Genomic DNA, 17,156 nt, shown 5'->3' with positions numbered 1-17,156 from the left:
TTAAAAGCTGCCATGTATTAGGAATAGACTTGTCTCTGACATATAAATGGCCTGTGAACACATACACTGTTTCTTAATGTTTTATCCCGTCAGTTCCTTGATCTTGATCAAAAAACTGACAACTCAGTCTGGAAATTGCAATTCTAAAACAAACGTGCTTATGGGATTTTGACTTGATCTCTCTGTATGATCCTCCAGGGAAATAACTAATTAGAACAGGCATTCATTCTTCCCTGCTGATGTTGTAACATTATTGGTGAACACACAAAGATGGGATGCTAAAGTTCATGAGAACTGAGAGAGATGCACAAAAGTAACTAACCACTTTCCCCTGTAAGCCTCAGGTAAAGAAGCTATATATTGAAGTAAGTAAACTGAAAGCTATACAATAAGCTGGCTCTGTAGCAATCATATGCTTACATATGTGCAGTTAAACTGGAAATGTGTACAATTCAGCTTTGAAGGCTTCTAGATGAAGTCAACAACGTGAAGGTTGTAAGGAATTTGAAGTACACTGCTTAATGGATTAAGAGAGAAAGAGAGAGAGAAAGAAAGAGAGAGAGAAAGAGAAAAAGAGAAAAAAGAGAGAGAGAGAGAAAGAGGGGAAGGGAAGGGAAGGGAAGGGAAGGGAAGGGAAGGGAAGGGAAGGGAAGGGAAGGGAAGGGAAGGGAAGGGAAGGGAAGGGAAGGGAAGGGAAGGGAAGGGAAGGGAAGGGAAGGGAAGGGAAGGGAAGGGAAGGGAAGGGAAGGGAAGGGAAGGGAAGGGAAGGGAAGGGAAGGGAAAGACAAGTTGTGGATAATCACTGCCACTGCTTTGTGTCCACAGAATTAGCTCTTTCAATTTTGCTTCTCCTACACACAACATGGCAAAGAGTTGTAGAGCTGTAGACTTGGCAAAAAAAAAAAAAAAGTCTGAATACTTTCTGAACAAATAAAAGCTGCTGGCTCAAAAATCGCTTATTGTGGAAAAAAAAAAGTGCAGGAATAATAAAAAAATAAAAATCTTCCTTTTGTAATATTCAGAGCACTACCACAAAATTATCTCAGCGGGAAAAGAAAGAAATGGGAAGAAGTTGCACAACAGCTGCCTCTGTGCAGCAGGAGCTGTGTGGCTGAGAACCAAGAGATGAGCAGGAGCAGCCTCCCTGCAGCGCTGCCGGCCATGCACACGGGTGCCAGCACGCCCCGGCAGTGGTCCGGGTGCTGGCAGAGCGCTGGCACTGCGACCCCTGGGGATTTCCTGCAGCTGGGCTTCTCACCACGGCTGCGATTTTTGGCATCTTACTGAGAGAGTCTGCATAACAGATACCAGGTCAAGACTTGAGATGATGGGGAAAATTCAAGAGGACTGCAAGATCAAAATTAAGTCCTCATAATTTATAATTAAGGAGAGAGAAAAGCTAACACAAAAAGAGCCCTGGAGATTTAAGTGTTTTTAGGCCACAGCAACAAGAAAATGGGAAGAAAAGGCTAAAATGCCAACTGGCAGACAAGTTCTTGGCTAAAATGAAAACTGTGGGTCCAATGTCACATTGCAGGGCTGTAGTGTGAGGCTGCTTTCCTGCACTGCCTTTCAAGCTCACTTTTCTGGGTTGCTCACTCCGAGGCAGTACATCACCCCTTTCTGAACTCTGCCACCCAGTAACTTACCAGAAGGAGAAGACAAGTGATCTGGCCCACACTGTACTGGTAATGGAACTTTAATTGCATCAGACAACGCAGCAACTCCAGAGTGGATCAACAGTAGCAGATCAGCATCCTGATAGAGGCACAACGGGGAAATAACTGTAGAACCAGCACAGCCTCTGGAGTGAGGGCTTATGTATTTCAGGCTCGATCTACTTAAAAAATTACCTGTAGTATATCAGTCATTTTATTTATTTATTTTATTTCATTTATTTTTGATTTCTACACTGAGCATCAGTGGTAGCTGGTGGCAAGGAGTTTTCTGCCTCTCCAATTTTTATTTAAATAAAAAGCCCTTGAAATAAGCATAATATCTGTACATGCAGTACACTGGTATTACAGTTGGCTGGGATGAAAGACTCATACGAACAACAAGAGGAAAAGTAATATAAATTTGAGCCTACTAGTGTATACATATCAGAAATACCATAAAAATGTATTACTTGGTTTTAGTGGAAATGCAGAAGCCCCAGCTACTCTTTCACTGAGTCTCACAAGGCAGGTAAGCATAAAGTTGTCTGTGGTTAAAAACAAAACAAAACAAAACAAACAAACAAGCTAACAGAGTTACACTGAACTTGTGCTGGAATTTGTTCCACATTTGATTCCTAGACACTGGCATTTTCAGTTATCTGATTCCTTCTTCTGCCACTGCAAATCCAGTTACGTACTTCTATTTAAAATGTGCTGTAATAAAAAATTTCCTGCCTCATTCTCCTTTGTTAAGAGGAAGAAATCTTACAATCAACAGCTGTTCACAACCAGAATTACAGGAGAGAACGCCACATGGCTCACTGTGAGGATGCAGTGCTACCTTCTTTTTATTGTACCACTTTTCAACCACTGGATGATGCTGGATGGAAACCGGAGAAATTCCAAGACTTCTTTGTCACTGACAGTAAAATGTAACCTAAGCAAAGCAAGTCCTGCCGATTTCTGCATGTTTTAAAGTACACCAACATATTGCTGTAAAACATATATCAGAGAAAAGAAAAGAAACAGAATATATGGATAGTAACTTTTAGTTAATTTACCATGTTTTAACCTCTCACTTTTATTGTACAACTGTTAAAAAGAGTTTTAATGTTACTAGGGCCTTTTCTTTTAATTAGCTGTTTTAAGTATCTTCTTTTTCCAAGTCGGTAAATTTTTTTTTATCGTCAATCTAGTTCCTTACTTCCTTGTACTGCAGTGAGGATTAAAACTTGTAACAGAGACTGCCTTGTTCGAGGCTTTGTTGGAGACAGTGCAATGGGCCTGTGCTGATGACATGGGGCTGTGCTCTGCACGCTGCTGTAACACGTGGTGTGTCATTGCCCTTTTCACAGGTGGAGCTGATGTGCATATACTTCACCCTGTGATAAAAAACTAATGTTGCCTTCCTTAACTGAAAGAGTATTACTTCCTAGCAAAAGGGAACACTTTCTTCTTGTTTATAAAAGTAGGAATGTCCTTAGTTAAAAACAGAAAAGCTGAACTTATGAAAATATGGAATGCTTTTCAAGGAAAATTACTTTTTCAAGTTTAGCTTCCTCGATTTGCTGAGAATTTTCATGAAAAGGCTGTTGAAATGGGAGACAAGAAATCATTTCTAACGCTGATGGAAACAGATACTTGTACAGTTGTGCTTCTCAAAGGAACTGGACAAGACAGCGTTTAAGCACTTCCTAACAGTATGTAAGAGATTGTTGTGGAACAAGACTAAACTTAAGGGAAAGGTGTGCTACGGAACGGAAAGATTTCTCTTTCTAACCAAAAAATTAAAGCTTTCCACATACCTGTCACTTTGTAACCTCCTGGAAGACAACTCCTGAGAGCACTGAGATAAGAACCTCTGAACAGAAATGTACTGTTAATACCGTTCTTGCAATGGAAATGACATTAAGTAAAATGAGTTCTCGTAGGCAGGATATTGTTCAAAATAAAAGTATTATTCTTTCTAGTTGGTGCTTGGCAGTATAGTGAAATTTATTAGAACACTTTCCAGTGTGGATATTCTTCTATAATAAAAATGATTTCTTTTGGAATAATGAGTTTGCTTCAAATGCAAATGCAGAGTAGCTTGCTTTGGTATAACATCCTCTTCCCCCTCCCCTCCCCCTCTTTTTTTCTAGACCTGTGTTGAAATTCTTACTGTTTCATTTACTACCTATATATAAATATGCTGTTAGCTTGTTTAAGAAGTAAAAGAGATTATAGAAGTGCTCCGTTTTTAGGGAGAACCACTTTATGAATAACACATCTTCTGTTTTAAGAAGCATAGCCAAGAGATTGGGGCTTTGTGTCAGTGTTAAACTATTGCATCAGTTCAGAAGAGAGACTGATATTTGGCTAGACATTTGCATTACTAAAGTTTGAAATTCTTTACTACGAGGGTGGTGAGGCCCTGGCCCAGGCTGCCCAGAGCAGCTGTGGCTGCCCCATCCCTGGCAGTGCCCAAGGCCAGGCTGGATGGGGCTGGGGGCAGCCTGGGCTGGTGGGAGGGGGCCCTGCCCAGAGAAAGGGGCTGGAGCCAGGGGTCTTTGAGGTCCCTTCCAACCCAAACCATTCTGTGATTCTATGATTCTGTGAAATGCAAAACAACAGGAAAAAAAAAGGGCTGTTTAGAAGCAAAAGCCAAGCCGGATAATTACAATGCACTTTTAAATCCGAATTTCCTCTGCCCCTGCTGCTGGCTTGGTTACCAGTGGACTTTCTCTTTAGGAAGGAGGGTATGGGGAGCAAGGTGTTTAGACAGTCTAAGATACAAAAACAGAATGCTGTATATTGAAGCAAAAGCTTTAAGGCAATACAAGTACACTTCTCCATGGCATCCCTTCAAGGAATATGTGAATCTTTCTGATAACTACTGCTGACACCTATGAAAAGAATGTGAATGTTCTCAGTGAAGCAGAAACCAAAAGAGGTTGTGAGTACCTCATTACTATTTTTCAGGTAATCTGGCAAAAACATACTTGGAAAAATTCCACGTCATTCCTAGAAGGAACTTAAATCTTGGAGAAGGTTTTGTGCTGGTTTTACAGAAAGTCAAATAAGTTGTGGTTAGTACTTTGCTCTTCTTAGCCTGAAGGAGCAAACAATTGCCTGCTGATAAGGTCAAGCCTCTGTGTAGTGTTTTGTTGCTACTGAACTGGCAAGAATTCTTCCAAATAACTGTGTGCAATTTATTTTGAGAGAGTCAAGAATTCTGCATGAAAAAAAAAAATAGCAACCAAAGGAGAAATGTAAATGTATGTAGACGGGCAGGAGACCATTTTCATTTTGATAAACAACAAATTCTGATAAGCAGGGAAAGAAAAGTGTGAGGTATTTTGTTGCCACAGCTTTTATGCAGCTCTGCAAAAAATATGTGAAGTAACTTGGTATAATCCTGCCTTTCCATTGTCTGCATGAAGCACGTAAGGTCGCAGTTGACACACGGTTACAAATACGCTGCCAAAGTGGATGCACTCCAGCAGCACAGCCGTGTCAGCAGCTGCACGCCCTGGACTGACAGTACCTGGTGTCCTCTGCCAGTGCAACCTCTGACAAGGAAGCTCGGCTCCAGGACAAAATAGCCCAAAGTGCACATGCTCCAGCACCAGGATTACAACAGCAAATTGAAGCGAAGCCATCTAGAGTGTCATCTCTTTGATGACAATATTGGTTAGATTGTAAAAATCCCACCTTTAGTAGCATTCGTGTAGGCATACTGGTAGCCTGAGCAGATGAACCTCTCTGGCTTGACAGCAATGTTCACAAATTTTATAGCAATTGTACTGAAAACAGCTGTGGAAGGCTAGTTCTCAGACACAGGTTGGCCTAGCAGCAGTTGGAGGGCAGCATACACACATATTGTCCCAGCAATACTGTTTTTCTGGCAGAAGCCACAGAAGGAAAATGTGCTCTTTTCTGGCACCCTCACACTGCTGAATTGAAAGATATTGCAGAGGGGAAGATCAAAATGGGAAAAGCAAAAATCCTCTTTCATTATCTCTCCTCCAAGGTCCCTCAGGATGATTTTCTGCAAATAATTGTCATTCTATGAATGGGTTTGGTGCAAGGTACAGATGTTAACTGTACAGGAACTATAGGAATAACTGTTATGGTTTCCATACCCAGCTGCCCCTCTCACTTTTTCCCAAGATTTTTGAGAGGTATAAGCTGAACTGTAGCAATTCTGTAGTGGGTTTACGTGGCAAGGTTTTGGTAGCAGAGGGCTGCAGGGATGGCTTTTGTGAGAAAAATCACCTGCCCATGTTAGATAAGGGCCAGTCTCAGCTGACTCCAAAGGGACCTGCCTCTGCCCAGAGCTGAGCCAGTAAGTGATGTGGTTTGTGCCTCTGTGAGAACAGATTTAGGGAAGGAAAAAAAAAAACTGCTGGACAACAGCAGCTGGGAGAACGAGGAGTGAAAAACAGAAGGAAACTGAAGGTGAAGAAGGAGGGGGAGAGGTGCTCCAGGTGCCAGAGCAGAAGTTCCCCTGCAGCCTGTGGAGAGGCCCCTGGTGCAGCAGGCTGTCCCCCTGCAGCCCATGGAGTACCACAGTGGAGCAGGGGTCCACGCTGCAGCCCGTGGAGGAGCCCACGCTGGAGCAGGTGGCCCTGCACCGATGGAGGCTGCAGCCTGTGGAGGACCCCTGCCGGAGCAGGCCCTGGGCTGGAGCTGCAGCCCATGGAGAGGAGCCCAGAAGCAGGAGGCTGGGGGAGCTGCTGCCCGTGGGGGACCCAGGTTGGAGCAGTTTGCTCCTGGGGGATGGACCCCGTGGTACGGAGCCATACCTGGAGCAGTTCTGGAAGAGCTGCTGCCTGTGGGCAGCCCACACAGGATCAGCTCGGGAAGGACGGCATCTGTGGGAGGGACCCCACAGCACAGGGGATGAGAGAGAGTGAGAAGGAGCAGTGGAGATGAAGTGCTAGAGACTGACAATAGCCTCCATTGCCCTGTTCCCCTGCACTGCTCAGGGGGAGGAGGTGGAAGAGAGTGGATGGGGGGGAAAGCGTTTTTGGTTTCTTTCCTTTGTTTCTCACTTCTCTAGCTTGCTAGTAATAAGCAATACATTTTACTAATCTCCCTGTACTGAGTCTGTTCTGCCTGTTACGATAATTGTTAAGTAATCTCCCTGTTCTTATCTCAACCCCTGAGCCCTTTTCATCATATTTTCTTCCCCTTTTTCTTTGAGGAGGGGGAGTGAGAGATTGGTTGTGGTGGAGCTCAGCTGTCCACCTGAGTAAAACCACGACACTCACAAAACAGTAAGCTGGCATTGATTTTATCCTGCCCTAATATGTCAGCAATCATTTGCGATTATTTGGGAGCTCGTTAAATAACAAAGCTTTCCTGCACCAGGGTGGAATAGGAGCCTCTCTGGAAAGCATAATATAGGCAGCTGAGAGAAGAAATTATCATAACTCATCCTATATAGGCTATCCCCTTAAGAGTTATAGCTCCAAAAGATGAGTCTAAAACATACAGCCATTTACCCTTAGGGAAAAACAATTTAGACAACTTTTGTGACATGCTGGAGAGATGAGATGGTAATGTTAATAACAAAAATGAACACCATGCTTCCACTCTAGATAAACTGTTAAGTGTTCTGGACACCAGCTGAAATGAGAAAAAAATCTTGTGGCTGATGTGTGTCACTCTCCCAGGACCAAGGTAAGGATACTGATGCCCTGCAATGTATTGCCATCCTCTCAATAGATACATGTTAAACCATAAAAAGACCTCACTGTAGATCCACATGCTAACAATTCTTCGCAGAAAATTTCAACATATATATTTTAAAAATGTAATGTGAATATAGGAACATCTTAAATAGGCTGATATGGAAGCATGCAACCACTAGCAAGTGATAAAGAAGCCTGTTTTTTGAAATGGGTTTAGAAAAACATTTGTTCATGAGAACTGAAATCTATTATCAGTAGCTTATGACCTTGGCTAATGGATGATTATCACAGTAACAGACCAGAAACTTTTCAGAAAGTATCGTATGAAGAGAAATATTTGAACTAAAGCCATATCACAATGTACTGCCATATCCTGTATGACTCCCTTCTCTGCAGTGTGGTATGCTTGATAATCATTGGATGTCATGCCTAAGTTTACTAATGCAGGACAAATTTTATGAACTTTGGGCTGTAGGGCATGACATGTGCCAATAATATTAGCCTGAACAACTGCCCAAGTCCCCGATTTTTTGCTGTTTTGCCATAGTCCTACAGGAAGCACAAACCCTATGGTTCCTGCCCTATAGCAGCTTCATGCACAGGAAATGCAGACATGTATAGATGTGCACTTAGCTTAAGACACTTGAATATCTAATCTTTTCAGTTGGCAACTACTGGAACTCACTGAGAAAAACATCATGAAAGATTCTCAGAGGTCACTTCAAGAGAAGAGCTAGTTCCAATGAAAATAGATTTGTATCTGTCCCAACTGAACACAAGAAGTTTAGGATATAACAAGACAGATCAGAGTACTATGAACTACCCTGGCCTTTACAGTATGGTGAACTACACTATTGGACCCAAACAGTCTTTGATTCAGCATTCTCGAAGGCAAATTTAGTTTTCATGAGTCTAATTGAGATGCAGCAAGCTTGTTTCCCCTTTAAGCTTTTAATATTATCATACTATCCTGAATAAGAAAACAAAGTTATCCCAAATTAATAGACCTGTATGAACAAAGTCCCCCCCCCCCAAATAATAACACGTTTATGTTAAGCAGCCTGGCAATCATACAGTTTTACTAAGTTTATATTTTATTATTTTTCCTTTATAAGTACTCATTCTGCATTATTTCAAGTCCTGTCATCTTTTGACCTTGTTCTAATCTCTCTTCAATTCTATCTCTTAAAAGAACAGAGAGTTCTCTTTTGCTATCTGGAGTTTTGCATCACTACTCATTTTTAATGGTGCATCCTGTTGATATATTAAGTTGAGAACATGAATCAGTTGATTCTCTATCTGAATATTTTTAGCATTTTCTTAGCAGCTCATCTTATTCCAGACACTGTGTCTAAAAGTCACTGAGATTAGGCTTTTAGATGTTGCTCATTTTTAATGGGTTTTATATTTCATTAAAATTACAAACTCTCCTGCCACAGAATTCAAATAAATATGCCCTGCTGATATTATAAGTAAATGCATGCAATGGTATCTAAATATTGTGTATTCTTGTGAAAGCTAGACACTGAACAAGTCGTTGTGACAGGGTCTCATAATATTGGATTCTTGGGTCCTTAGGCTTTCCTCATTTCATGTAGGTTGTAGCACTAGCCTCTTCCTTGTGCTCTCTGTCTAGCACCATAGGCACAAACTCTTCCTTACCTTCATAAAGGTAGGGCTCTGCTGCCTAGTCTGCTGCTCTCAAGTAGCTTAAGAACTCCATTTCCCAGGACTCCAAGCCTGTGAGCACTTAGGATTTTCTGTTGACCTCGAAGAGATCAACAGGAGATGTTGAAGGAACAGGCACCCAAGATTTGAAAAAGTTTCAAATCGCCACCACGTTCCCTTGTTTAAATCTGCATAACTGATTTGTCACCAGTTGCCTATATTCATTCACACTCATTTCTTTCCTGCTCTTCTATATTCCCTGGTGTTGAAGAGACAAGGCTCTATTGGAAGTGAGTAGTGCATCTCTTCCCAATAATGGAAACCTATTTTTTTCCCCTAAGCCACCAATTTTCTTAAGCCTTTCTAATTAAATAGCACTTTATCATGAACATATATTTGCATCTTGATTTGCAGACTTGCTATATCTGTAAACAATTCTTTCTATTCCAGTTTCTTACAGTTTAAATTCCCTGTTAACATTTCAGTCTTACTTCTTTGGTTGGGTATTGATTTACTGCACTCCATACTTTAGGTTGCATTCCTTCCTTTCTGACACCTGACTGCTTTACTTCAGCCTCAGTCATTTCTTGCACACTTTCGGAAGAGAATCAGGTTGAGGCTGGCCTTTTAGCAGTGTTCTGATGAATGGAATATGACTTGCATTTCACACTTGATGCAATTTAGCAGGCAGCAGTTTGAGATACTGGCAAACTTGGCAATAAAATGCCAATTAGCTGTGACTTAACACAGTGTATTAACACAGTGTTTGAAATACCCAATATTCTCCTACTATTCCGTTATTGAATTGCATCCATTTAGTCCCATTATACCCTCTTGATAAAGAGATTATGCAGTCCTTTCCTTCCTTGTTCACTCCATGGTTCTCAGGGGGATTTCACAGGCTCTTCTGAGCGCCACGCTACTGTAGCCAGCTGCTCTGATATGAGAGCCAGCTCATTTAAAGGAACTGTGATATGAGAGTGCAACCTTTTAGAACTTTCTTACTGTGAAAATTTTGAAAGAATACTTCTTAAATTCACTGGCCCTCTCTTCTTGAATGACACTCCAGGTCAACAGCTGCCTCAAGTGAAAACTAATATGCTTTAGCAAGGTACTGCTGAAGTGACTTCTAGAAGCAAGGGCCACCGGGTAAAAATATCTGTTTACTGTTTATTTACTGTTACCAGAGATCATGAATCTGCTGTCTAGTAGTGTGCAAGTCAATAACCTAAATCAGCAACCCATATGTAATGCTCTGTTTTTCATATAGGAAGAGGTCAGTGATCTTACTCAACCTTTTTTCAGCAGAAAAGTATTTCCAATAGGGTTTAAAAAGTAAGAGAATACCAGAGGAGTCTGATATGCCAAATCCCTCCAAGACTACAAATTCAGAGGGGCAAATTTCCTTTCCATGAAAGCTTTTGATACTAGAGAGTTAGCATCCATTGTACAAGGAAGCAAGAGGAAAGACCCCAGAAACACACATCCACAGTATTAGCTATAAATAATCCCTGTATAATATCACTTCCATTTGGTCTAGGTTTATGAGTTTACCAATTACAAAGTGTGTCAAAAATGTGACTAGTGGTCACAAATGTTTGAAATACTACCGATTCTGGGCCTGGCCCAAAAATATATCAGAGAAATGTACTAAATTAAAAGGCAAGTGAAGAAAGTATATTTTTGCACCTGGAACTAATCAATTCTGGGATGCCAGAAAGATTCTAGTACTACTTAGATAGTGAGAAAAACCTGAGAGAATTTGGATGTTTTAATGCATCGTGAATCTTAAGGAAACACAAATTTATTGGTACTGTCAATGTTAGTATTTTGGTTTGGGAATAGTATTAAAAAGATTATATTGACAAAGGTTTTTAAGAGCTTTTCTTCAGATGAATACTTACAGCAAAGCATATGTCTAAAAGAGATTACCACTCTCCTAGAAACAGTCAATAAATTAATACATTAAAAAAAAAAAAAAAAAAAGGAATCTACTTGTAATTCTGAGTATAGAAACAGCAGAAAAGGCACTAGAATTCTGCAACATGGTTACATTTTTGCTTGTCTTCCTTCTTAGTTTTTCTATTTTTAAAAAAGAGAATAGCTTACTTCAAAAACATGTTACAAGGATAATCCAGAAGAGATTTTATGACAACTACTGAGGTAAGAAGTACATAGTAAAACATCCTCACGTTGGAGGGTGCTCCGACAACCTGACAATCATGAAATTGAAGATTCAGCATTGCTAACAGTGAGACTGGAAAGGTCATAACACTGCAAGCTGGCATTACTTTCATATTTGGCATCAGGAAGGACTGCCTCCATAGCACGTTTGTCTAGCTAACTATTGATTTGGTTTCTCTGAGTACAAATGGAACCTAAGCTGATTACAAAACAATTAAGAGTAAATGTGTATGAAAGGAATTATTTTTTCTCTTTTTGTTTCTCAGACAGTTAACTTGATGTGACGTGAATGAATTTGATTGAAAATTTGCCACTGACTTGGAAAAGCAGGCACCAAGACCATAAGTTGCCATTGCTGACTGAACTATGAACTGTGAAAATAAGAGTTTCCATTCTATTTCCCAAGCATGAAAATCTTTGCCATCTTTAGTTGCCCTACAAAGAAATACAAAAAAAAATAGGTATGACTTCTGAAGAAAATACTCCCCTATTACATCTGACCTTTGTGCAGTCTTGCTGAAGCTGTACTGCTTAACGCAGTCTGTTTGTCCCTTTAATCACTTGCTTAAATACTAATGCAACAGTCTAATGGAAAAGTTGCCCTGGACTCTCAATAACTGCCTGATCTGAAAAAGGGTCTAATAATGACAAAGACTAAAAAAAGATTTGCTTTTGAATTCTATCACCAGGAACTAATGCTTAGTGCTATTCCACTCAGAGTTTGTATGTACTCCTATGCTACATGAACGATTTATCTGGACCAATAACACTTTGTTGTTGTTGTTCTGTGAACAGCAAAACTAACAAAGCCTGTTTTTGTACAGATTTGTACACTACGTTTCTGAATTCACCCCCTGCTTCACATAATTCCCATGTTTTTAGCATGCTCCCAAAGCTTTCTGCCTGTCTCTTTCACATCCCCTATCTGCAGCTATACAACATCTCAGCTATGCAGGGGCAAATCAAACTACTATATGCATATCAGAATAGATAAGAACATGTGTGTACATATCAGTATATAATGGTATAAATCATAATATTTAATATTCAATTTAGGAATGTGCATCTCAACATGGCAGAATTCAAGCTACCTAGCTTTCCCATGAGTGAGAAGTTTGTCTCTTTCTGATATATAGCTAAAGACTTTTCACAAAACTTGTAGGAACTTCATGTCATCAAAGATATTTCTTATGTTCAAAAGTCAATTGAAATTGCAAGGAAGGCAAGAACAGAGGCAGTAAGATAGCATAAAGAAACAGCTTGACATTTAAAAATGTGGCATAGATACACAGGTAGCATAGGTTGTTTACTCTGACATTATACCTCAAAACAGACATAAAACCAGACGAACTAGAGTTACAAAATGATCTTGCAGCTGCCACTTTTCACAAGGCCATAAGCACCATGTGGCCATTTTTTAGGCATTTCCTACCAGTATTTCCTTTAATTTGAACTGCTAAGCTAATGCTGCTAACCAAGATAAAGACAGGCACCTGAAATCCCTCAGTTACAATGTGAAAGAACTACTTGCAGCTAGCTCTCAATCTTTTCCCTTCGTCAGTCAGTATTCAGACATTTTATGAGAGGTGTCTTGCAAAATGAAGGCTCTGGTTCTAATGATGTCAAGGACTGAATGATAAATTTAGGTGGCCAATAAGATGGGTAATGCCTGTACCATAGTTCTACCTCTTCAGTACAGAACAATAAAAAAGAAAATTAATTGGCAAGCTATCAGGGCTCTTCTTCAGAAGACAAGAATCTAAATATCCTAGAGCCCATTACTTTGTAACTGGATTATGGGAGGAAAAAAACCCATTACCTTATATCTTACGGATTTAAAATCTAAATACTTGTTTTATCAGTTTTCTTGCACATTGTAAATCAACTTTTACCCTGTATTTTCTCCATAAGGTGATAAGAACTTTTAGCTGTTACAAAGAGCTAGTAGATTTTGCATAGCTAACACTTCAAACCAGTTCCATGGAAAAGATGAATCCACATGCTCAGCTGCAGTAAACCACGATATGGCCTCCACATGTGATACGTTCTCCTGTGCAGTGAAGGAAGACAACTCAGGTTTCATGTTTGGCAACACAAGTAGCTTTAGATTTAAAATACTTCAAAATTACTATTGGTTACAGCTCTGTGTACCACTAATGCTTCTGCTGTGACGAAAGACCTGTCTTCCTACTTGATTAAGGAGACATTTGTTGCATGGAAAGGATTAATTTGTTACGTCCTTCACCCTTTCTTTACTTCGATGTTCCTAGGTTTTGTGAGAGATATGAAGTTAAGCATTTTACTTCCATTTCGCAACCTTTAACCACTCTTAAGACTAAGGTTTAACTTATGGTTAAGACAAGGATATTACTTCCTTACCCTTCTGATTAGCATTTACTCACTGCCTCCATGTAACTTGTTCCTAAAGGTACCAGTTTAGGCTTCCTATATCATCTCCCTACATTTAGAACAGTTTTTTTTTTGTTGTTGTTTGTTTGTTTGCTTTTTTCCCCTCTTTAATTTGATTTTCTAAACCAAACCTCTCCAAACCACATTCTGGGTCACTGTTACCAAGAATAACTCAGAAAACAGTTCATACATGTAATACGACCAATTTTCCTCATCACTGCTTTTCTAATGTGGAAGAGAAGCGAGCCAGTGTTGAATGCAAGATGTATGAGTGTGTTTGGATAAGAGAGGACAACAGCCATTAGCAAATACTCCTTAGGCCAACACTTCTTCCACTCTTGCAGAGCATGCAGCCCCGAAAAATGAAGAATGTGACCAAAAAAAAGCCAACAACATTCTTGGTTGCTGCAAATAACTTTGGACGGTAGCTCACAGAAAACTAGGGAGAGAGGAACACAGTGGGAAAAAGGAGAGACAGGAAACAGTAATGGCATTTTTGTCATTTAGGTGCATTAGACAGTTACCTTGAAGATTTAAATTTTTGACTGATCGCAGAGAAAAACGGAAGCTATTTTGCTGAAAAAAGCAATCACATAATTAGTTGCTATTTAATGATATTGGTAGTACTGCAGTATATGTTCTGTAAATAAAATCTTCTCCAGCTAAACAAAAACATTTAATTCTTCCTTCCACCAAACACAGAATATAAAGCAGACAAAGAAAAAGAAAAGGCTTGCCCTTTTCTAACAAAGACCTGGATCTAAAGTGTATGTGTAACCTAAAACACTAATCAACAAAACACAAATCAGAATGTGCTGACAAAAAGTTGGCATGATATGTTTCCCTTGGCCTTTTAGGTTGTCCGAATTTAAAATCTGCAGATGGCACATCCCTTTGTTTTAACTAATGACAGTTTGCTCAAATCATTTTAAATCTATGTGGAGATCTCTCATGGCATTTGTGCCTCAACTGCTATGAAAACCCAATTTGGGTTGTGATTGTAAAGATGTAAACATAAAAGCATTGTGAAAAACATTTCAATATTTTAACTGTTTATTTCTGTAAGAGGTGCTCAAGAAGACAGACACCATTTTTCAAACAATTGTACTGCAAGTCCTGCCACATTATAGTGTGGTTCTCATGCTTATCTGAGATTTACTCAGATTGTAAAGAATGCAAGAATGTCACTGAGATGGCAAAAGGCAAAACAGAAACAAAAAAAACAGTTTTAGGGATATTTTTTAATACTTGTTAAATGCTATTTACCCTTTTGTTTCACCTTTCAGAAAGGTGTCACATTTCTTTTTGCCTGTGTTTAAGATAGAAAAATACTTGGGATACATACTGCACTCTTCTGATCCTAGTTTCCAGAATGCAAGAAATAGCGTTGGCTGGATGGATTTTAGTAATGAAAACTGAAGTGGACCTGTCAAAACTTTTAGCTTGTTAAGTCTGCTACTGTCTACCTTCAGCCACTTCAGCCACTTCTGGAGAGGCTTAACAGTAACTATTGATCTCTGCAATAAAGACCTCATTGAAGACACAACTTGTGATGCTCAGATGTGTTGGTATAAACACACAACTCTACCAAATATTTGCTGTTAGAATTTGAATTGGGAACAGGAACAGCATCACTTCTTTGGATATTTATGGGAGATGTAAGAGCATCAGCAGAATACAGAATCATTTCAGTATCTGAGTATCTGTATCTGAGTATCTGTATAAGTATCTGAGAGCAGAAAGGGAGGAATAAGGTGTTTTTTCCCCCAATAGCTAACTTCCATGTTTTCAAATATTTGGTTGTACAAGATATGTCCTACAATTTTGCTAAATTTAGCTCATTTCTTTGATTGTATTTACCAAAATCCTTAGAGAGGAATTAAGATGTGAACAATTTACAACTTCTCAATATATCCAAAGTTGAGGTTTGTTCTGGTTTATCTGTAGCTCTTGTCCTTGTGAGCACTGAAGTCTCAACTGATACCTGTTTGTATACGATATACGATACCTGTTTATATATGATACATTCAAGTTTCACACATGTAACAGAAATATGCAATATTTATGGAAAAAGAAACTCGCAACAAAAAGAACAAACAGAGGACATTGCAGCTAATAGAAACAGATGTGACAGTCATTACCCCAAATCCTTACAGGGGCAGTAAACTGTAGGACTGTTGTCCAGGATTTCCTGGATGGTGTTTGCAACTTTGCTTACATTATCCTTAGGAAAATGCCTTTGTTTTGGGTACAGAACACCAACGTTAAGCACTTGGGCCCATTCTCTCTCCCTCCAAAGCAGTTTTTGATGGCAATCTGGTATGTCTGCTTGATGCCTACAGACGTGGAAGAAACATTTGTGAATCCCAGTGTGGGATTTCACGTTAAGAGACAAACAGCTTTGAGCTTGCAGCACATTGACAATGGGCAGCAGGCAACATCTGAGGAGCCAAGAAACTAAATGTTTTATAGCTACCTCATCTTAAAGACTTCCAGGGACTTTGGATGCTCTGCACTCTAGGTTATTAGCTCAAAGTCCCAAATCCAGCATCTGAAAGGGAAATATTCAAACTGCTTACATGCTCTTCCATCACTCAATAAGTTTTTGTATTTGCTGTAGAGCCTGATAGGTGCTCATCATATGCAAAAATATTTTTGAAGCACCCTTATTAGCCTGTGAGGTTATATGATCTCTTGAAATCAATCTCTGCAACTATTCTGTCAGTATCTAAGTAGAGGTGGAGGTTCATAAACTGCCCCAGCCTTTCAAAGTTGTAGAAGTGGTTAATAAAACTTGAATAAATCTGATCACTATAGCTAATACTTGGACAGTAGCTACTCTGTGCAGTTCCAAAATCTTGTGGGTGAACAGCCACGGGCAACAGCAAGGTGCTCAAGAACCTGATGCAGCCTACAGGAAGTGGTACTGGTATTTTGGTATGATGATCTGTCTTTTGTTTTAGCAACAGACCTGTGCCGCCTCCATGCTATGAAACGCCGTGGCTGCTTGTAGTTATTGAAGGTAATCAGAGGATGTTATAATTATACAAGGTTATCAAAAGATGCTGTAGTATCAGAAGCAAATTCTAGCTCAGGGAAATGTGCTTGACACTCTTCCATTTCTCTTCCTGCAGTGCAAGACAGCCCTGCTCCATCATATACTGCCTTATAGCACAGTCAACTGCTCCATCCTCAGATACCTTTTGAAAAAACGTATCTTCCCCAAGAGTTCTTGTGAAGGTCCATACATTGTTTGTATCTATGTTCTGAACCAAGATAAAAGATAGCATGTATGTATTTCACCCATATTGCACAAAAATTAAGTCTGGTTAGATACTGGGTTAGAAAGTTGTGCCCGCTGACAGGACGAGAGGCAGTGGGCACAAACTGAAGCACAGGAGGTTCATGCTCAATATGAGGGGGCACTTCTTTTCTGCGAGGTGACAGAGCACTACAACAGCTTGCCCAGAGAGGATGTAGAGTCCCCTCTGGAGATATTCAAAACCCGCCTGGGTGCCATCCTGCACAAGGTGCTCTAGGTGATCCTGCTCTGGGGGGG

The sequence above is a fragment of the Aythya fuligula genome, chromosome 9 (genome assembly GCF_009819795.1).
Source record: "Aythya fuligula isolate bAytFul2 chromosome 9, bAytFul2.pri, whole genome shotgun sequence".
Classification (NCBI taxonomy): Eukaryota; Metazoa; Chordata; class Aves; order Anseriformes; family Anatidae; genus Aythya; species Aythya fuligula.
This window is presented reverse-complemented; position numbering follows the sequence as displayed.